Source organism: Oncorhynchus mykiss, chromosome 28 (assembly GCF_013265735.2).
Source record: "Oncorhynchus mykiss isolate Arlee chromosome 28, USDA_OmykA_1.1, whole genome shotgun sequence".
NCBI classification, from domain to species: domain Eukaryota; kingdom Metazoa; phylum Chordata; class Actinopteri; order Salmoniformes; family Salmonidae; genus Oncorhynchus; species Oncorhynchus mykiss.
Window position 1 is genome coordinate 35408950 of NC_048592.1, and position 22664 is coordinate 35431613.

General features: G+C 44.2%; 1 pseudogene; it reads right to left on the reverse strand.

The window, feature by feature from the left end:
• LOC110508240 overlaps nt 1-20350 on the reverse strand; it is a 38294-nt pseudogene extending 17944 nt beyond the window's left edge.
• Between the last annotated feature and the right edge of the window lie 2314 nt (nt 20351-22664).

The window sequence follows — 22664 nt, forward strand, 5'->3', positions numbered from 1 at the left end:
TTCCCTGTCCCTGCTGAAGAAAAGCAGGCCCAAACCATGATGCTGCCACCACCATGTTTGACAGTGGGGATGGTGTGTTCATGGTGATGAGCTGTGTTGCTTTTACGCAAACATAACGTTTTGCATTGTTGCCAAAAAGTTCAATTTTGGTTTCATCTGACCAGAGCACCTTCTTCCACATGTTTGGTGTGTCTCCCAGGTGGCTTGTGGCAAACTTTAAACAACACTTTTTATGGATATCTTTAAGAAATGGCTTTCTTCTTGCCACTCTTCCATAAAGGCCAGATTTGTGCAATGTACGACTGATTGTTGTCCTATGGACAGAGTCTCCCACCTCAGCTGTAGATCTCTGCAGTTCATCCAGAGTGATCATGGGCCTCTTGGCTGCATCTCTGATCAGTCTTCTCCTTGTATGAGCTGAAAGTTTAGAGGGACGGCCAGGTCTTGGTAGATTTGCAGTGGTCTGATACTCCTTCCATTTCAATATTATCGCTTGCACAGTGCTCCTTGGGATGTTTAAAGCTTGGGAAATCTTTTTGTATCCAAATCCGGCTTTAAACTTCTTCACAACAGTATCTCGGACCTGCCTGGTGTGTTCCTTGTTCTTCATGATGCTCTCTGCGCTTTTAACGGACCTCTGAGACTATCACAGTGCAGGTGCATTTATACGGAGACTTGATTACACACAGGTGGATTGTATTTATCATCATTAGTCATTTAGGTCAACATTGGATAATTCAGAGATCCTCACTGAACTTCTGGAGAGAGTTTGCTGCACTGAAAGTAAAGGGGCTGAATAATTTTGCACGCCCAATTTTTCAGTTTTTGATTTGTTAAAAAAGTTTGAAATATCCAATAAATGTCGTTCCACTTCATGATTGTGTCCCACTTGTTGTTGATTCTTCACAAAAAAATACAGTTTTATATCTTTATGTTTGAAGCCTGAAATGTGACAAAAGGTCGCAAAGTTCAAGGGGGCCGAATACTTTCGCAAGGCACTGTACATCGATGGCTCTGAACGAACTTTATTTGACTCTTTGCAAACTGGAATCCATATATCCGAAGGCTGCATTCATTGTAGCTGGGGATTTTAACAAGGCTAATCTGAAAACAAGACTCCCTAAATTTTATCAGCATATCGATTGCGCAACCAGGGCTGGAAAAACCTTGGATCATTGCTATTCTAACTTCCGCGACGCATATAAGGCTCTGCCCCGCTCTCCTTTCGGAAAAGCTGACCACGATTCCATTTTGTTGATCCCTGCCCACAGACAGAAACTAAAACAAGAAGCTCCCGCGCTGAGGTCTGTTCAACGCTGGTCCGACCAATCTGATTCCACACTCCAAGACTGCTTCCATCACGTGGACTGGGATATGTTTCGTATTCGTCAGACAACAACATTGACGAATACGCTGATTCGGTGAGCGAGTTCATTAGAACGTGCGTTGAAGATGTCGTTCCCATAGCAACGATTAAAACAGTCCCAAACCAGAAACCGTGGATTGATGGCAGCATTCGCGTGAAACTGAAAGCCCGAACCACTGCTTTTAATCAGGGCAAGGTGACCAGAAACATGACCGAATACAAACAGTGTAACTATTCCCTCCGCAAGGCAATCAAACAAGCTAAGCGTCAGTATAGAGACAAAGTAGAATCTCAATTCAACGGCTCAGACACAAGAGGTATGTGGCAGGGTCTACAGTCAATCACGGATTACAAAAAGAAAACCAGCCCCGTCACGGACCAGGATGTCTTGCTCCCAGGCAGACTAAATCACTTTTTTGCCCGCTTTGAGGACAATACAGTGCCACTGACACGGCCCGCAACTAAAACATGCGGACTCTCCTTCACTGCAGCCGACGTGAGGAAAACATTTAAACGTGTCAACCCTCGCAAGGCTGCAAGCCCAGACGGCATCCCCAACCGCGCCCTCAGAGCATGCGCAGACCAGCTGGCTGGTGTGTTTACGGACATATTCAATCAATCCCAGTCTGTTGTTCCCACATGCTTCAAGAGGGCCACCATTGTTCCTGTTCCCAAGAAAGCTAAGGTAACTGAGCTAAACGACTACCGCCCCGTAGCACTCACTTCCGTCATCATGAAGTGCTTTGAGAGACTAGTCAAGGACCATATCACCTCCACCCTACCTGACACCCTAGACCCACTCCAATTTGCTTACCGCCCAAATAGGTCCACAGACGATGCAATCTCAACCACACTGCACACTGCCCTAACCCATCTGGACAAGAGGAATACCTATGTGAGAATGCTGTTCATCGACTACAGCTCGCATTAACATCTGCTAACCATGTGTATGTGACAAATAAAATTTGAATTGATTTGATTTGATCACATCTGAACCTAACCTTACCCTAACCCCACTCGCTATCACATCTGAACCTAACCTTACCCTAACCACTCGCTAGCATATCTGAACCTAACCTTACCCAAACCCCAATCACAATCATATTTCGACCTTACCCTAACCCCAGTCGCTAGCACATCTGAACCTAACCTTACCCAAACCCCAATCACAATCATATTTCGACCTTACCCTAACCCCAGTCGCTAGCACATCTGAACCTAACCTTACCCTAACCACTCACTATCATATCTGAACCCAACCTTACCCTAACCACCTGCCTGCATATCTGAACCTAATCTTACCCTCACCACTCACTAATATGCCTCAATTTAACTTGGATGAACCCCCTGGATTATGCTGAGAAAGATTTTATTTTCAAAGTGCTTATGTTTTCATTTGGTCCCCATTCTTGATATTGTATTGTTTTCATTTAATTGTTATGGTGTCAGCTTTCCCCTCTATATTATATTTGGATCGCTCCTTTTAGATCAGATTCTAAAATCTATATTTATTCATTACTTTACTTTAGCACCCTTTTAAGAATATCTTCACAGGTAAAAACTATTGTTGTGTATTCAGGGGATACACAAAACAGAAACACAGATTAATGAAATCAATGAGAGCAACTGAAAATATCGTTTTTTTTTTATTCAGTTGTTACCAATACAACATGCACAAATGCATTATAAGATTCACACCATCACTCTCTGGTTAAAAGTTAGTTTTTCTTCATTGTTTGCATAGTGTCAAGCTAAGCGTTTGCACATACACTCTTACAAAAAAATGGTTCCAAAAAGGGTTCTTCAGCTGTCCCCATAGAATAATCCTCTTTGGTTCCATGTAGAACCCTCTGTAGGATGGGTTCTACATGGAACCCACGAGGGTTCTACCTGGAACCAAAAAGGGTTCTTCAAAGGGTTCTCCTATGAGGACAGCAAAAAAAAAAAAACATTTTACATCTACATCTAGATAGCACCTTTTTTTTCTGAGACTGTAGTTGTCATGTTGAATAATGATAGGAGACAGGCACAGGAACACGATTTTTATATTTTTATTTCACTACCCAAAATAGAGTACGTCATGAACATGATGGGGACGAAGCCCAAAACAAACACACATATATAACACAGGGCTGTAAACCCAAACAAAGAGTGAGGTGTAAGAGACCCGTAATAACAATACACGGGTTGAGACCCGTAATAACAATACACGGGTTGAGACCCGTAATAATACACGGAACAAGACCCGTAATAACAATACACGGAACAAGACCCGTAATAACAATACACGGAACAAGACCCGTAATAACAATACACGGGACGAGACCCGTAATAACAATACACAGAACAAGACCCGTAATAACAACACACGGGACGAGACCCGTAATAACAATACACAGGACGAGACCCGTAATAACAATACACAGGACGAGACCCGTAATAACAATACACAGAACGAGACCCGTAATAACAATACACAGAACGAGACCCGTAATAACAACACACAGGACGAGACCCGTAATAACAATACACAGAACAAGACCCGTAATAACAACACACGGGTTGAGACCCGTAATAACAATACACAGGACGAGACCCGTAATAACAATACACGGGACGAGACCCGTAATAACAATACACAGGACGAGACCCGTAATAACAAGTGCACACTAACACGGTAACAAGCAAGCGGATACAACAGAGCACAGGTACAAGACCAACGGACATGGAACAATAACCAACAAGGACAATGTGGAACAGACGGCACATATATACACATACTAGGGGGAATGGGAACCAGGTGTGTGTAATGAGACAAGACGGTCCGGGGTTGGTGGTAATCAGTCCAGTTCAGTGACGCCTAGAAGTACGGTGATGTAGGCCTCCTGAGCTGGTGAACGGGATGAGCAGCAGTACCGAGGGAATCCGTGAAAGTAGTTCCTGCAATATATACTCCAGGTGAACTATTTACATAAATCTGGTATGAAGGAACATTTTCCTACGCAGCAGGCAGAACTATTTCTATGTTTACAGAATATCTTTGATATTGTTAGCATGGGAAATTACATTTTGAATATGCCATTTGAATTTCATTACATAGATAAATGTTGATGACCTACTCAGCGTCCTGCAAAGTCGACACATTCACAACTTGGCAGTTTGATGATGGTGAACCCTTGATGATTGAAAGGTTGAGGTCGGCCTAAGTACACCACATCTTTTGGCCAAGGGGTTCCATTCTGTAAAACATGATATAAAGCCCCAAGCATAAAAAACTGCTAGGCATAAAATACTCATTTTAAGCCCCTTTATCAATACTATTTTTACTCCGATCATTTAGGAACTTTTAGCATGTAAAACGAGTCGACTACTTGTTCTTATAAAATGGTTGCCAGAATATTTAATTTCCTGTAGAAAACAAAGTGGTGTAACACGAGGATATGAGAGTAAAATGATCCCACAACCGCTGGGTTTAACAAACAGACTGGGTATCTTCTACCCATGATATACGGATAGAAATATCAGAGCCTCTGAAAACAAGATGTACCTCTAGATCCTGTGCCGCTGTGACATTGAGGGAAGTGTAGGAGTGATGACAGGATGGCTTTTTCAGCAGGAAATCATTTCTACCTCTGTGCACTTTGGGATATTTCAGGGACAGTAGATAGTAGATGCTGAATCATTGTGTTGCGTCATTTTACCCCCCCCAACTCCAATTTGCACGTCTACGCCGAAATGGCCTGATTATCCGTTTTTTTCTTCTGTTCAACCAGTAGATGAACAGCAAAAATACAGTCTGAAAGGTACGTCCTTCTAAAATAGAACCCTAGCTGACCACAGAGTCTGATTGGTTTACGGGCTGATTGACTCAGGGTGGATTCTGTAGTGACTCAGTGGATACTGTAGTGACTCAGGGTGGATACTGTAGTGACTCAGGATGGATACTGTGGTGACTCAGGGTGGATACTGTAGTGACTCAGGGTGGATACTGTGGTGACTCAGGCTGGATACTGTAGTGACTCGGTGGATACTGTAGTGACTCAGGGTGGATACTGTAGTGACTCAGGGTGGATACTGTAGTGACTCAGTGGATACTGTAGTGACTCAGGGTGGATACTGTAGTGACTCAGGGTGGATACTGTAGTGACTCAGTGGATACTGTAGTGGCTCAGGGTGGATACTGTGGTGACTCAGGGTGGATACTGTAGTGACTCAGTGGATACTGTAGTGACTCAGGGTTGATACTGTAGTGACTCAGGGTGGTTACTGTAGTGACTCAGTGGATACTGTAGTGACTCAGGGTGGATACTGTAGTGACTCAGGGTGGATACTGTAGTGACTCAGTGGATACTGTAGTGAATCAGGGTGGATACTGTAGTGACTCAGGGTGGATACTGTAGTGACTCAGTGGATACTGTAGTGACTCAGGGTGGATTCTGTAGTGACTCAGGGTGGATTCTGTAGTGACTCAGGGTGGATTCTGTAGTGACTCAGTGGATACTGTAGTGACTCAGGGTGGATACTGTAGTGACTCAGGGTGGATACTGTAGTGACTCAGTGGATACTGTAGTAACTCAGGCTGGATACTGTAGTGACTCAGGGTGGATACTGTAGTGACTCAGTGGATACTGTAGTGACTCAGGCTGGATACTGTAGTGCCTCAGTGTGGATACTGTAGTGACTCAGGGTGGATACTGTAGTGACTCAGGCTGGATACTGTAGTGACTCAGGGTGGATTCTGTGGTGACTCAGGGTGGATACTGTAGTGACTCAGGGTGGATACTGTAGTGACTCAGGGTGGATACTGTAGTGACTCAGGCTGGATACTGTAGTGACTCAGTGGATACTGTAGTGACTCAGGGGGGATACTGTAGTGACTCAGAGTGGATACTGTAGTGACTCAGGGTGGATACTGTAGTGACTCAGGCTGGATACTGTAGTGACTCAGTGGATACTGTAGTGACTCAGGGTGGATACTGTAGTGACTCAGGGGAGATACTGTAGTGACTCAGGGTGGATACTGTAGTGACTCAGCGTGGATACTGTAGTGACTCAGTGGATACTGTAGTGACTCAGTGGATACTGTAGTGACTCAGGCTGGATACTGTAGTGACTCAGGCTGGATGCTGTAGTGGAGGATGAAGGTGGTTCGCCGAGCTAATTTCTAACCCTGAAATATCAAATACAACATTAACTCAAACTAAAAAGTTTGTTGCCATCAATAAAACTCTTTGAAAGTAAGACATTTACTAATGAAGCCCACTAATTTGGTTACATTAAAGAGATCATGCAGCATTCCAGCATACAGTCTGCTGCAGGCTCCTGTACTGTGGTGACTTAATATAGAGACAAATCAACCAACTCATAAACTCGTTAAAAATGATGGTTTGCCAAAAACACGTCCTCATATTGCACTTCTGGCCCCTAAAATAGAAAGAGGAGCTAAAGAGCCCAGCATCAGACATGGCAATGAGGAGAGGTAATCAAGCTAAGTAGAACCGCACAAACCAAAGCGTTTGCAAATTAGGCCCATGTTACTTAAGGAATTTAAATTAAGTTTGTACTCTTAAAAAAAAGGTGTCTCAACGTTAGGCTAAATTAAGTATTGATCTCCCTCTGACTCAGAGAGTCGAAGGAGAGCAAGTGTGAGAGGTAGGAGAGTGAGAGGATTTGTCTGTCCCTGGTACTCTAACTTCTCCCATTTTCCCCCGTTTCCCTGGTTCATCACCGTTTCCCTGGTTCATCACCGTTTCCCTGGTTCATCACCGTTTCCCTGGTTCATCCCCGTTTCCCTGGTTCATCATCGTTTCCCTGGTTCATCACCGTTTCCCTAGTTCATCACCGTTTCCCTGGTTCATCACTGTTTCCCTGGTTCATCCCCGTTTCCCTGGTTCATCACCGTTTCCCTGGTTCATCACCGTTTCCCTGGTTCATCACCGTTTCCCTGGTTCATCCCCGTTTCCCTGGTTCATCACCGTTTCCCTGGTTCATCCCCGTTTCCTTGGTTCATCACCGTTTCCCTGGTTCATCCCCGTTTCCCTGGTTCATCACCGTTTCCCTGGTTCATCACCGTTTCCCTGGTTCATCACCGTTTCCTTGGTTCATCCCCATTTCCCTGGTTCATCCCCGTTTCTATGGTTCATCACTGTTTCCCGGGTTCATCACCGTTTCCTTGGCTCATCACCGTTTCCCTGGTTCATCACCGTTTCCCCTGGTTCATCACCGTTTCCCTGGTTCATCCCCGTTTCCCTGGTTCATCACCGTCCTGACAGAAACGGAGCAGAAGGGTAGAAAGAACAATAGGAATTTATTTCCGGTGTCATTTTCTTCATAATCTATTTTGATGACATGGCCAAACGTCAATGTTCCTGTCATTTGAAAAAAAAAATGTTTTGCGTAAATGACGTCGGAAATCTGACCCCGGGCCACCAGCTGTGACATTTTCTTTTGTATTTATCTCAAGGGGGAAAATGCATTTGGAGGTCAAGGTAAACCGTATGCATTTCCAGGTAAATCAACACGGCCCAGTGTATGTGTATGAAAAATGAACTCTGTAATGAGTATTATCTCAAATCCTCATTCCCATCTCAGAGCTAAGTCCTTTCAGCCCCCATTCAACAAAGACACAGGAATTAAGTGTGAATTATTGAGAGAAACGTGCTTCCTGTCCTTTGCTTGTGGGGCAAATTTGAGTCTTGAAGGGCATCACAGCGAGTCCAGAATCAACCTTAGCTTGGCCAGAGCATCTCTCCCGGTAGGACCTCATTAAAAGTAATCCTGTCATTCTTCCTTTACCTGAGGATTTGGGAGACAATCTTGGTTTTGTTCCACTTTATTGTAATGAGACTGCCCGGGTGTCTTAAAGCCGAGTCTACATCAATATCGTGGAAATAATAGTACCCTTTCATAAACGAGTGGGCTTGGCTCGGGACCAAGCCAATTTCAATACACAAATGTATCTAAAGCCATTACTGTGGTATTCAGAGCACCAAGGCATCAGCCCTTCTTCCTACTAAGACCATTGGACCCCCCCGGGGAAATTTAGAGCCAAACATCGTGATTCAAAGTTTATTATAATGAATGAGTGTCACTTTGGATCACTGTCAGTTGTTCCTGGTTGATATGATTCGTTGAATGATCATCTTTAATTTGAGTTATTTTGCGCCATGCACTTGTTTCGCTGTCGTAACTTTATACCCACAGGGCAGTTACTTTGACCGGCTATCTTTTGTTTCTATCGCATTCTTACGATGTTCATTTGGTCTCTGGTGGATGCCAAGGGATCATGGCTCAATTCTCCCCTTCCTGTCCTAAGAGCTGAGTTCTATTTAGCTTTGTCTCTGGTTACAACACAGCACCATTTGTAACACAGCACCATTTGTGACAGAATATTGATAGACCTCTAGTCTGTACTGAAGTGGATATAGAAGAGTCATGACAATAGGAATATAGAAAGAGACAAAGTAGACTCCTGGTCTGGTTGGTGTCTAATTCCCCTAGGGCTCAGGTGACCCCTCGCCTGTAGTATGTGCTGATCCAAGGTCAGATCAGCTCCTTGTGGTTAAAGCCAAGAAAGCGCTATATGAATCCAATCAGTTATTATTTGTTATTAAGAATAGATATTGGAGAAGCTGATTGTAGATCTGAGCATACGAGCAACTTCTGCCTAAGAGATTGTTGTCTGTACAAGGATGGTTTTCACCAGTCAGTCCTATGTAACGTAGTCTCTCTCTAGGCAGACGGTTACTTCCTACAATGTATCCAAAGTTACTGATGTTGCTAGGGTTGGATTTACAAGACTATATGTAATGGGATGTTTGTTGGTTACAGCTGACAAGACTGAGGAAATCTAAGACCTTAGTGATGCGAGAGAAAACCACCACAATATCAGACACTTTACCAGTGACCACACATGAGAACGTTTTCTGCCCTATTTACTAGAGTTAATTAATTATGGGGGAAAAAAAAATACAATCCATGGATGTCAAACAAAATAAGGGTGGGGAAGGTCTCTCGGTTTCCACGGTTGTTTCAGCTCCAGCTGAGCCAAGTTGAAAAAGCGGGACTTACACCTCATTTAATGATTTGTATAATTACAAAAAGTCACCTATGAACCCGTTATTTAAATTGCATCAAACTGGGAGGATGACAACAACAAAAAAATGTCACCATTCCTGCTTTTATTTTCATGGGACAATAGAGAGAAAAGCTGACTGAAATAACTGTCTCGTTTGCTTGGCTTGCTGAATGGGACTAAAGACAAAAGCCGAGCTTAAGGAGAGGATTTATTAATTCAAGTTGATTAATCCAACCTGCTACTCAACTGATTATATTAAAGTTTTAGTTACAGCTGAATACACACACGTTCGGTAAACAATTGTTATTTGACGGTGCAATGAATGCGACCTCAACAAGAATACACTGCTGTGCTGGAGAATGATTCATTTATCTGTTGATGATCTCAATACACTAGGAGAGAGGGAGTAGAGAGGAGAGAGGGGGGTAGAGAGGAGAGAGGGGGTAGAGAGGAGAGAGGGAGTAGAGAGGAGAGAAGGGGGGTAGAGAGGAGAGAGGGGTAGAGAGGGGTAGAGAGGAGAGAGGGGAGGTAGAGAGGAGAGAGGGGGTAGAGCAGAGAGAGGGAGTAGAGAGGGGGGGAGAGAGGAGAGAGGGGGTAGAGATGAGAGAGGGAGTAGAGAGGAGAGTACAGAGGAGAGAGAGGGGTAGAGAGGAGAGAGGGGGTAGAGAGGAGGGAGGGGGGGTAGAGAGGAGAGAGGGAGTAGAGAGGAGAGAGGTGGTAGAGAGGAGAGAGGGGGGTAGAGAGGAGAGAGGGGGGTAGAGAGGAGAGAGGGGGGGTAGAGAGGAGAGAGGGGTAGAGCGGTGAGAAGGGGTAGAGAGGAGAGAGGGGGGGTAGAGAGGAGAGAGGGGGTAGAGCGGTGAGAAGGGGTAGAGAGGGGGTAGAGAAGAGAGGGGGGCGGGTAGAGAGGAGAGAGGGGGCAGAGAGGAGAGAGGGGGGTAGAGAGGAGGGAGGGGGGTAGAGCAGAGAGAGGGGGTAGAGAGGAGAGAGGGGGGTAGAGAGGAGAGAGGGGGTAGAGAGGAGGGAGGGGGGTAGAGAGGAGGGAGGGGGGTAGAGAGGAGAGAGGGGGTAGAGAGGATAGAGTGGGGTAGAGCAGTGAGAAGGAGTAGAGAGGAGAGAGGGGGTAGAGCAGAGAGAGGTGGGTAGAGAGGAGAGAGGGGGTAGAGAGGAGAGAGGGGGGTAGAGCGGTGAGAAGGGGTAGAGAGGAGAGAGGGGGTAGAGCAGAGAGAGGGGGTAGAGAGGAGAGATGGGGGTAGAATGGAGAGAGGGGGTAGAGAGGAGAGAGGGGGTAGAGAGGAGAGATGGGGGTAGAATGGAGAGAGGGGGTAGAGAGGAGAGAGGGGGTAGAGAGGAGAGAGGGGGTAGAGAGGGGGGGTAGAGAGGAGAGAGGGGGTAGAGAGGAGGGAGGGGGGTAGAGCAGTGAGAAGGGGTAGAGAGGAGAGAGGGGGTAGAGCAGAGAGAGGGGGGTAGAGAGGAGAGAGTGGGTAGAGAGGAGAGAGGGGGGTAGAGAGGAGAGATGGGGGTAGAATGGAGAGAGGGGGTAGAGAGGAGAGATGGGGGTAGAATGGAGAGAGGGGGTAGAGAGGAGAGATGGGGGTAGAATGGAGAGAGGGGGTAGAGAGGAGAGATGGGGGTAGAGAAGAGAGATGGGGTAGAATGGAGAGGGGGTAGAGAGGAGAGATGGGGGTAGAATGGAGAGAGGGGGTAGAGAGGAGAGAGGGGGTAGAGAGGAGAGATGGGGGTAGAGAGGAGAGAGGGGGTAGAGAGGAGAGAGGGGGTACAGAGGAGAGAGGGGGGTAGAGAGGAGAGAGGGGGTAGAGAGGAGGGAGGGGGGTAGAGAGGAGGGAGGGGGTAGAGAGGAGAGAGGGGGAGAGAGGGGGTAGAGAGGAGAGATGGGGGTAGAATGGAGAGAGGGGGTAGAGAGGAGAGAGGGGGTAGAGTGGAGAGAGGGGGTAGAGAGGAGAGAGGGGGGGTAGAGAGGAGAGAGGGGGTAGAGAGGAGAGAGGGGGTAGAGCAGAGAGAGGGGGTAGAGAGGAGAGAGGGGGTAGAGGAGAGAGAGGTGGGTAGAGAGGAGAGAGGGGTAGAGAGGAGAGATAAGGGTATTCAACTTTTACCCTACGAGGTTCGGAGCCTGCGGGTTTTCTGTCCTACCTAATAATGAATTGTACACACGTGGTGTCCCAGGTCTAAATCACTCCCTGATTAGAGTGGAACAATGAAAAAATGCCATGGAACAGGCTTCAAGGTCCAGAGTTTAATGGCCCTAGACTATGTACAGTTTCAGCCCTTTCCTCCAGTTAAATTGTTCTCAGTGGTGAGAATCGGTACGGAAGGCAGAGTATATTCTAACTAATGGGATGTGACCTACCGTGTGGCACTGATGAATGGTGTTGACCGCAGCAGTGGTTCCCAGAATACCACAGTGTGGTCGGAAGGGCTTGCTGGACAGAGGGGGTAGAATGGATAAAGGAGGGTAGAGGGGAGAGGGGGTAGAATGGAGAGAGGGGGGTAGAATGGAGAGAGGAGGGTAGAGTGGAGAGAGGAGGGTAGAGTGGAGAGGGGGGGTAGAGTGGAGATGGGGGTAGAATGGAGAGAGGAGGGTAGAAGGTAGAGTGGGGGGATAGAATGGAGAGAGGGGGTAGAATGGAGAGAGGGGGATAGAATGGAGAGAGGAGGGTAGAGTGGAGAGGGGGGGTAGAGTGGAGAGAGGAGGGTAGAGTGGAGAGAGGGGGTAGAAGGTAGAGTGGGGGGTAGAATGGAGAGAGGGGTAGAATGAGAGAGGGGGTAGAATGGAGCGATGGGGGTAGAATGGAGAGAGGGGTTAGAGAGGAGGGTAGAATGGAGAGAGCGGTTAGAGAGGGGGTTAGAATGGAGAGAGGGGTAGAATGGAGAGATGGGGTAGAATGGAGAGAGGGGGTAGAGAGGAGGGTAGAAGGGAGAGAGGGGGGTAGAATGGAGAGAGGGGGGTAGAATGGAGCGAGATTAACCAGGCGTGAAGCCAAACACTCCCGGCTCAGAGTAACCTCTCAAATATCCTCTCTTCACCTTCCTTTAATTTGGGGTTGTTATCCCAGTGTGCCCATCACATGACTTGTGACCTTAGCCCAAAAGTCCTAATTGGGCTGTCTTATGATGTTGAAACTGCTGCCTCACAAGTCTTGTCCTTTCCCCCCCCACTAAGATGGCACAAGACATAACTTTAATGTCCTTATTAGTGGAAGAAGGAGCCACATTGTTTATACCTCTGTCTTTAGGCCATAATATAATACAGTTTGTATAATTTGAGTGTTGAGGGCTGCTTGACAAGGCCTAGACGTGTATTATTCCCGAAATGATCTAACGAATTTATTGCAAAAAAACTGACGACTATCCAAAAGACGCACTCTTCGAAGTGCAAAGCTGCAGTAAAACGTCCTATAATGCCTTGACATGTGCAACCTGGTTGCCCAAATCTGCAACCAAGATGCAGGGCTCATTTGCATGTGACAAATTGAGGTTAAATCCATATAATGTTACGGTAACGGAAGTCATTTTTAGTCTTGGAATGGAGCAATGTTCAGGTCTTCCACACACTCATGTTCCCCCGTAACAATGTTCAGGTCTTCCACACACTCATGTTCCCCCGTAACAATGTTCAGGTCTTCCACTCACTCATGTTCCCCCGTAACAATGTTCAGGTCTTTCACAACAACTCATGTTCCCCCGTAACAATGTTCAGGTCTTCCACACACTCATGTTCCCCGTAACAATGTTCAGGTCTTCCACACACTCATGTTCCCCCGTAACAATGTTCAGGTCTTTCACAACAACTCATGTTCCCCCGTAACAATGTTCAGGTCTTCCACACACTCATGTTCCCCCGTAACAATGTTCAGGTCTTCCACACACTCATGTTCCCCGTAACAATGTTCAGGTCTTCCACACACTCATGTTCCCCGTAACAATGTTCAGGTCTTCCACTCACTCATGTTCCCCCGTAACAATGTTCAGGTCTTCCACACACTCATGTTCCCCCGTAACAATGTTCAGGTCTTCCACTCACACGCGTTTCCCTGTAAACAAAGGTTGTGAACAATGATTATTCAACTTCTGTTCTGAGCAGAAAGAGACAAAAGACATTTAAAAAGTATTGTTTGAATGTTCTAGAAGTCCTCACCCAGACTGTAACACTATCTGCTATTAAGCTAAACAATATAGCCTGCAAATACAATGTTTCTCTGTTGAAATGCATGATTCGGTATTCATGCCTTGATGGGGTTCATTGACACCGTGTGACAATTTCAACACAGACCTAATCAGGAAAAATCATCCGCTGACTGTTTCCGTTTGATGAAGCTGCTATAATTCATTGATATTTATCGATACATAGACGTGTAATGGAAAGTTAATTTACTACTAAATCAATGGGATAATTAGTCGAATATTAAGACGGTTGATGTGTATGTGAGCTGCTTGGGGCACCAAATGATTGTGTTTAATGGCCTCATTATATCATGGTGAATTTACAGGTCAGTGCAATAGGATTATACCATTGCCATTTTTGGTTGCTATACGATGTGAATAGGAATTGCGTAATTGTAGAGACAAGAGTTCTGCCCTGCATTACTACTTGATTATTGCAAATAGAAGACAATTAAACCTCAAAGTATCTTTAAAAGGGAGTGATTTACAACCTCGGAGAAGAAGTTCAAGCAAAAAAAAAATACTGCTCCGTTTTTTAGCATTTATCCAGATGGCTTCACCTCGGTGAGTTAACATAGAGGAGACATCTCTATAAACATTGTCTAATCTCCGACAACAACAAAAATGATGTGGCCCACCGATTGTCATCATCCTGTGAATTAAATACAACACATTTGTGTCAAAAAGGTCCATGGTGGAGTAAAATAAATAAAACATATAGGGTCGGATATAGCAGAGGGTTGGAGAAGGTTGTGGCCGATTACATAAGGTAGATAAAGTGTTGAATATGTAATGACCACTCTTTGTCACCTCATCGCCACTTCTCTGAGGTACGGTAGTTAAAAATGGGGAGCGTAAAGGCAGACTGGACCGGTCAAGTTAACGAAACGAGAGTGACCTTTTTATTTTTTTAATGGCTCCCAGTTTGTTTGGGGCGTAATCGATTTGGTTCACCGTCCTGGTGAGTCTGGCACGTTGAGAACCCTGAGGTCTCGCTGACATGTAGTGTAAGTAGCCAAGCGGTTGATGGATGACTCTCATTTTCCTGTCAACCTTGAACTACTTTTTTATCTTGATATCGCCTTGATGTGACTTCATTCACCTGTACAGTCCGGAGAGAAGGAGATTTTTATGAGAGAGAAAGAGGGAGAAACGGCAGAGAGAGAGAGAGAGCATGTCGATCAATTTGAACATAAATAGGCAGCTGTGCATTTCAAACATAGAGCTGTGATCGCTACAGTATGTACAGAATCCGAGACACCTATAGTCAAGGACAGAAATGGGCATGAAACGATAAACTCTTTAATACCATATGGCGGAAAAACAGATACAGGTCATTGTGGCCCTGAATCAGTCATGTTGTTTTAAAGGCAAGCACCCTATTTTGCAAAGGGGATCCCAGAAGCCCTGTAAATGTAGAGTTAAATATTGTCTGTCTTATGTTCAGATCCAGTCTTTCATGGGTCATACATTTGTCTGTTCAATCGCTTTCTGAACATCACTTTGTAACCTTGGCATCTTGCTCCTGCTAGACATATCAAATAACACCAAAAAAGAGCCTTGTTTATTAAGTGTCTGCACTAGGACCAAACAAAAGCCAAAAAGTGAAACTGTCTCCATTTACCTGAATGTCATTCAGGCTCTTAACCCATTTAATTTATTTCTTCTGCCCTCTATGCTTCATTCCCTCTATGTTTGCACCAGTTATATTTTCCCCTCCAAAGTCAACGGTCTGTAGCTGATTTTATCTCTGCCCTGTGGTTGTGAGGTACTGGATGAGTTTCCTCTCGATACACTCTTGGGAAATTCAAAAACCACCCCAGAATGATTTTTTCTTTTAAAGGCCCTAACCGATTTATCTCAAGAAATCCTGAGGATCCTTTTGGGCTTTCCTAGAGGGTCCAAGACTTGGACAATATCTGGCATCTGGGGCAATCCAAACTCTGGAGCAATCCAATAAAACCACTGATAGGGTTAGTGCTCAGTGTGTAATGACAGAGGGTACATTGTAGCGTTTTAGCAAAGTGCTATGCCCTAACGCTTCATTTATTAATCTCTGTTGAGATTAAATGGGTGGGTTCCGGAACATGTACATGCTTTTGTTAGGTTCTAATTATTAGACAGACACTGTGAAAGCTTAAACCAAGTTTATTCTTCCCAGCTGAATCGACAAAGACATGATTCCACCCGTGGTAGTATACATACCTCACTTTGGTTGGAGTTACCTCCTTATCGCTAAACCAAGTGTATTCTTCCCAGAGGATCGAACAGCTGAATCGACAAAGACATGATTCCACCCGTGGTAGTATACATCCCTCACTTTGGGTGGAGTTACCTCCTTATCGCTAAACATTGCATCGTTATTGCCTGTCAGGGAGCTGAGTGATATGAGCCTTAAACAGTTCCTTCAACAGTTCCTTAAACAGTGCACTCAGCCCCTCCCAAGCATAAGTATGGCACCCCCCATGTCTCTATTCTAACTAATGATTAATAATTTAACTAATGATTAAGAATATAACTAATGATTGACAATATAACTAATGATTAATAACAGTAAAAGCTCAGAAATCCAAACCCATCACCTTCAAGGTACATTTCTTAATCTCTGTTGAGATGTAATGGTTGGGATCTGGAACATGTCCAATAACTGCCTCTGAGATTGTTATTTCAATAAATGATCAGAGTTATTTTAATTCTGCAGATAGCACCACATAATTCATTCTGATACGTCAGTCAGTGGCTGTCACATTTTCCAATACTCACCCATCTGTTTACAAACAAAAATCGTATGGCTTCACAGAGTGCACCTTTAAAGGGATAGTTTACCAAAAATGAGAAAATTAGATGTTGGTTTCCTTAACGTCTAAGCAGTCTAAGGAAAAGGAAAGACCACAACCTATTCTTTGGTTTTGTTTACCTGACCATTGTCTCCAAAATCAAATGTTTTAGCATTTGTGGCAGAAATCCACTGAAATCCATTGCAAGTCAATATCCCCAATATTTTGTCCAAATCATCCTAGTTCACCCCAAGTGTCTGGGGTGAACTATCCCTTTAAGTTGGCACAGTGTTGGTGATTGAAAAGAGTATACAAAGTTGAAAGGAGTAATATCTTTCTAAAAATCAAGGCTCTATCACATCCGACCATGATTGGGAGTCCGACAGGGCGGCACACAATTGGCTCAGCGTCGTCCAATTGTAAATAAGAATTTGTTCTTAACTGACTTGCCTAGTTAAATAAAGGTTCAATACAAAAATAAAATAAGATACAAAACATGTATAAAAAAGGGTGAGCAGACAGTGGTTTCCATAGGCTGCTCTTATAACACAGGGAGTTAACCTGCTCACCAAACAATGGCTACGGTAGACAGAATGATAAGGGTAAGGAAAAGTCATTTTCCAACCAGTAGACAAAGATTGAAAAGATTCATTTAGGATATTTCATTTTGTTTGAAGTGTTTATTTCATGGTTGAGGGAGATGCATGGGCCTACTGTGAGTGTGTTGGAATGCAGGTCCTGCCCTTTGTCGTAAACTATGTGGAGATGTTGTTTTTAGACAGTCTAACATGTCGTAAACTATTTGGAGATGTTGTTTTTTAGACAGTCTAACATGTCGTAACCTATGTGAAGATTAGGTTTTTAGACAGTCTAACATGCCGTAAACTGTTTGGAGATGAGGTTTTTAGACCGCCTAACAATGTCGTAAACTATGTGGAGATGTTGTTTTTAGACAGTCTAACATGTCCTAAACTATTTGGAGATGTTGTTTTTTAGACAGTCTAACATGTCGTAAACTATGTGGAGATGTTGTTTTTAGACAGTCTAACATGTCGTAAACTATTTAAAGATGTTGTTTTTAGACAGTCTAACATGTCGTAAACTATTTGGAGATGTTGTTTTTAGACAGTCTAACATGTCGTAAACTATTTGGAGATGTTGTTTTTTAGACAGTCTAACATGTCGTAAACTATGTGGAGATGTTGTTTTTAGACAGTCTAACATGTCGTAAACTATTTAAAGATGTTGTTTTTAGACAGTCTAACATGTCGTAAACTATTTGGAGATGTTGTTTTTAGACAGTCTAACATGTCGTAAACTATTTGGAGATGTTGTTTTTTCAACAACAGCAAAAAGTTATTTGGTTGGATAGTCTGTCTCCAAAGAAACAAATGTTTGTTGTTCCTGGAAAAACCACAACTGTGTAATAATGATTATGTTCAGTATGTTGCAGTCATAGTCTGAGGAGTGTTTTTAACATACTCTAAAAAACATGCTCTGAGTACTGCTCTGAGCAAACAGCTGTGTCATCTGAAACAACACTTGTTGTCTTCCGGGGGTTTCCAAGGCAACAAACACATACATCTCAGAAAACGGCCTTCTCCTGACACTTCTGTGCTCGTCATCCACGCAATCTATGAGCTTCACAAATTTAACGTCTCTAACAGTCAAACCAAGTGCAACGGCTCTACTGCGGACGAACGACACACACAGGCACCGCGGTACCAAACAGAGGTGACCGTTGTCTGCATGGTCAGTCCAGTTCAGCTGCTCTGTGATAGGCTAAGTGCCAAGTGTATAAACAGATGTGGTCTTGGATACAGGATTTTGTTGAATGTGGTCTGTTAATACACATGTGCCAGGAACTGCAGCGCTGCTGGGTTTTTCACGCTCAACAGTTTCCCGTGTGTATCAAGAATGGTCCACCACCCAAAGGACATCCAGCCAACTTGACACAACTGTGGGAAGCATTGGAGTCAACATGGGCCAGCATCCCTGTGGAATGCTTTTGACACCTTGTAGAGTCAAAGCCCCAAAGAATTGAGGTTGTTCTGAGAGTAAAAGGGAGGGGGGCACGGGGTGCAACTCAATATTAATAAGGTGTGCTTATTGTTTTGTAGTAGACTCAATGTAGATGTGCTGCTAATTACAGGTTACAACTGAGTACATATATCATACCATTGTTTTAATGTTACTTCTTAGAAGCAACCAAAGCTTGTTTTTCTCCTCTGGAGAAATTGAGAAGCTGTCAGATGAAACATGAGGCTACAGTTCTCCTCCCAGCCTGGTCTCATAGACTAGACGTGACATAGTAAAAGTAACACAGAGACACCAATTTAAGTATGATTTGTTACGTTTGGTATAGTTACAGAAGACAGATGGTTACTTAGGGCAAAAACTAATTTAGGGTGGTTGAATGGGCTTATAAAGCAAATGTCTAGCAACTCAAAGTTTCCGAGTTCGAATCTCATCACGGACAACTTTAGCATTTTAGCTAATTATCTACTTTTCAACTACTTAGCATGTCAGCTAACCCTTCCCCTAACCCCTAACCTAGCTAACGTTAGACAGCTAGCCATCTAGCAAAAATGTGTAACATATCATACATATCGTACATTTAGCAAATTTGTAAACTATTGTTCATTTTGCAAATTCCGGGAAACATATAATACGAATTGTAATTGTAAAAAAATATCATATGAAATGTCTGATGGACATCCACAAATTAATACATACGAAATGTAAAATAGCATACTAAATGGAGTGCAGCGGATTTACATTCAGAATAATACGAAATGCTCTGAGACCAGGTTTATCCTCCAAAGAAGGTGTGAAGCTGTCTGCAGGTGCGGACTTCGTGATTTCGAGGCCCCAGGCAGAAGCCAGACTGAAGTCGCAACTGTCTCAACTGATGGGTTTGCCATGTCGTCGATCGTTGAAAAGTGATGCTATTCAATCGATTTTCCCCTTCACTTCAAAGAGGAAGGCATCTGTCTGCACAGTAGAAAAGAGAACAAGCTGAGGTAAATAGCTGATGCTACGATCATGAAGTGATGTGATGCTACGATCATGTCGAGGTAGGCCTGAATCTCTGTGTGTCTAAGCTCTCCTTCTTGTCGACTGCTCGAGAAAGAGTGTCAGCGGCGAACATGAACTTTCCCGGGGTATAGATCATCTTCACATCATACTTTTGCAGTCTGATAAACATTCTCTGGATTCTCATTGGACAATAATTCAGTAGCTTAGACATGATTGACACCAATGGTTTATGGTCGGTTTCTACTTCGAAGTCTCGTCCGTAGACGTATTGGTGAAACCTTTCGCAAGCGTATGTGCTTGCCAGTAGTTCTTTCTCTATTTGTGCATACCTTGTCTCTGTGCCTGTCAAGGCTCTGGACACATATGCGATGGGTTGCCATGTGTCGTCATGCTGTTGCAGAAGAACTGCTCCCAGACCAAACTGTGACGCGTCTGCAGAAATCCCTGTGCTTTTCTCTGGATCATAGAACCTGAGCACTGGCTCTTCTGTGATTGTCTTCTTTAGGTTTTTGAAGTGGTTTTCCTGTTCATGGATCATTCCCATTCATTTTTCTGTTCCAGAAGACATCTGAGTGGAGCGGACTGTGCTGATAGTTGAGGTATGAACTTTGCAAGGTAGGTGATCATGCCCATGAAGCGTCTCACATCGTCCTTGTTCTTCGGGCGCTCCATGTTGTTGATGGCTGATGTTTTCCTCGGGTCTGGTTTGACTCCGTCCTCTGAAAGTACATCTCCCACGAAGGTAAGTGTTTTCACACCAAACTCGCATTTGTCCTTGTTTAGTTTTAGGTTGACTTTCCGTGTCAGGTCCAGCACTTGTCTCACTCTCACATCGTGTTCTTCTTTTGTGGACCCCCAGATGATGATGTCATCCATCATAGTCTCCACTCCTGGAATGTGTTCGAAGATCATGTGGATAGTCTTGTGGTAGACCTCTGGCGCTGAGAGAATCCCATATGGTAGATGAAGAAATCTGTACCTGCCCTCAGGTGTGTTGAATGTGCATAGCCTTGAGCTTGCATCGTCTAGCTTCATTTGCCAGAATCCTGATGAGGCTTCAAGCTTACTGAACCACTTTGTTCCACAAAACTGCGACATTATCTCTTCTCTGGTTGGCAACTTGAAATGCTCTCGCTTGATTGCTTTGTTGAGATCTCTCGGGTCTAGACATATCCTGAGATCGCCATTCTTTTTCACCACAATAACCAGTGAGCTTACCCAGTCTGTAGGTTCAGCTGCTCGACACATATTCACTGCTTTATACAAAGTTAAATCTTGCTCACGCAGCAATCTCTCCTTGAGTCCATTATCTAGTGATTCTTTCAGATTTTCAAATTCACACGTTTTGCTCAGTGTGTTCAGCTCAGCCAAATACTGGTCAAAACTGACTCCCTGTTTCGAATCATGAGAGAAAAACTTGTATCTCTCAAACGTGACGTTCTGGCTTGGTACAAAGTATTCCTCAAATTTTTCCATTAGCACAGTCAATGTCAAGTTTGCCTTGTCTTGCTGAAAGCTATTGTAAATGTCCAATGCGTCCTCTCCAATAACATGCAGAAAAATGGAAGCTTTCAATTTGTCATCATCTCCCCCTGCACCACTGGCTGCTAGGTAGATATTGAATCTCTGCTTGACACACACCATCTTCCTGTTTAAGTGAGTACAAAAATGTCTTGTAATGTTTTGCTGCTGGATACATGATTTAATGTGCAAGGGAGATATGTATAATGTAGCTAAGAAACTTATACTAAGTGTATGTTGTGTAGTAAATTAGTAGCCCATGTGCCTCACCCTATTTTCACCTCTTAATTTCACCTACTGTTCTAACTTGGTGGTGCACATGAAGCCTTTAACCTGTTTTAGAGAAATGTAATCATTGAATATTGTAAGAGCTTTCATTGTCTGCTTTATGTGACCCCTTGATTTATCCTACGGTTCTGACTTGGTGTACAGGGTGCACACTGTAAGAATGGCCCATGTCCTGAATTATGTCGCTGTACATTTCAAAAGTGCTGAACAAATAGATATATTGACAACATCTGTCGTCGCTCGCTCATTAATGTCTTAATCAAAATTACGGATTGCCTCTTATCCGCTTGTCATCCCCTTATGCAATAGTTTGTACATCTCAATTGTCAGTAGAAACCACATTTGTTGAAGAAAGTCAGCCATATCAGCGATGTTTTGTTAAACGCAGTAAATGAGGCTGAATGAACTGTTTCTCTGCCAGACAAGGCTCCGCTGATAGCCAGGTGTAGAGATAGTAATGATTCACTCCATTGTGAATGAACTGTTTCTCTGCCAGACAAGGCTCCGCTGATAGCCAGGTGTAGAGGTGGTAAGGATTCCCTCTATGGTGCTGAAGGGTCTGCTGTCGGGACAGCTTTATGTCGGCCCTAACAGTTTGTGGGCAACGTTTGTCAACTTTATAGTGCAATTAATGTATTGTTTAGTGTTGTTTAGTGGCTTTTCTGGGATGCATCCCACTCCCCCCCCCCACCAAGATGTACATGCTAAAATCGCCACTGGACACACCTATTATCTTCCCTCATCATTTTTTTCATTATAGTTACTTTACTCCTAAAGTTATGAGTTTTAGTGGTCCTAAGGTTTGAGAAGTGAGGGGGACAACCATTCAAAGACAGGATGAATGAGTACTCCATCTGGTCAGTGAGCAGAGGCAGCAGGTCAGTGGTGTAGCTGAACTCTAGGAAGGCAGACTAAAGGCTCATGGAGAGGTCCTGGACAAACTCACCACCACCAGGGTCGTGAGTTTGGTAGTGACCTCATCAGGGAGCAGCACAAACATTCTGCATTTTTTAACTCGGCAAGTCAGTTAAGAACAAATCATTATTTTACAATGGCGGTCTACCCCGGCCAAACCCAGACAACGCTGGGCCAATTGTGCGCCACCAAATGGTACTCCCAATCACAGTCAGATGTGATACAGCCTGGATTCAAACCAGGGACTATAGTGACCCCTCTAGCACTGAGCTGCAGTGCCTTAAACCGCTGTGCCACTCAGGAGCCCTCATCTGAACAATCTGCAGAGAGAAAGGGAGGGAAGGAGAAAGAGTAAGAGGCAGGGAGAAAATAGAGAAGGGGAGAGAGAGATCAGATGAATTGGAAAATATGTTAATGAAAAACTTTTTATGCTGTAAGAACAAATTAACTGTGTACTTACTGTGCAACCCAGGTCTCAGTTGATGCCCGATTTCACTGGGTA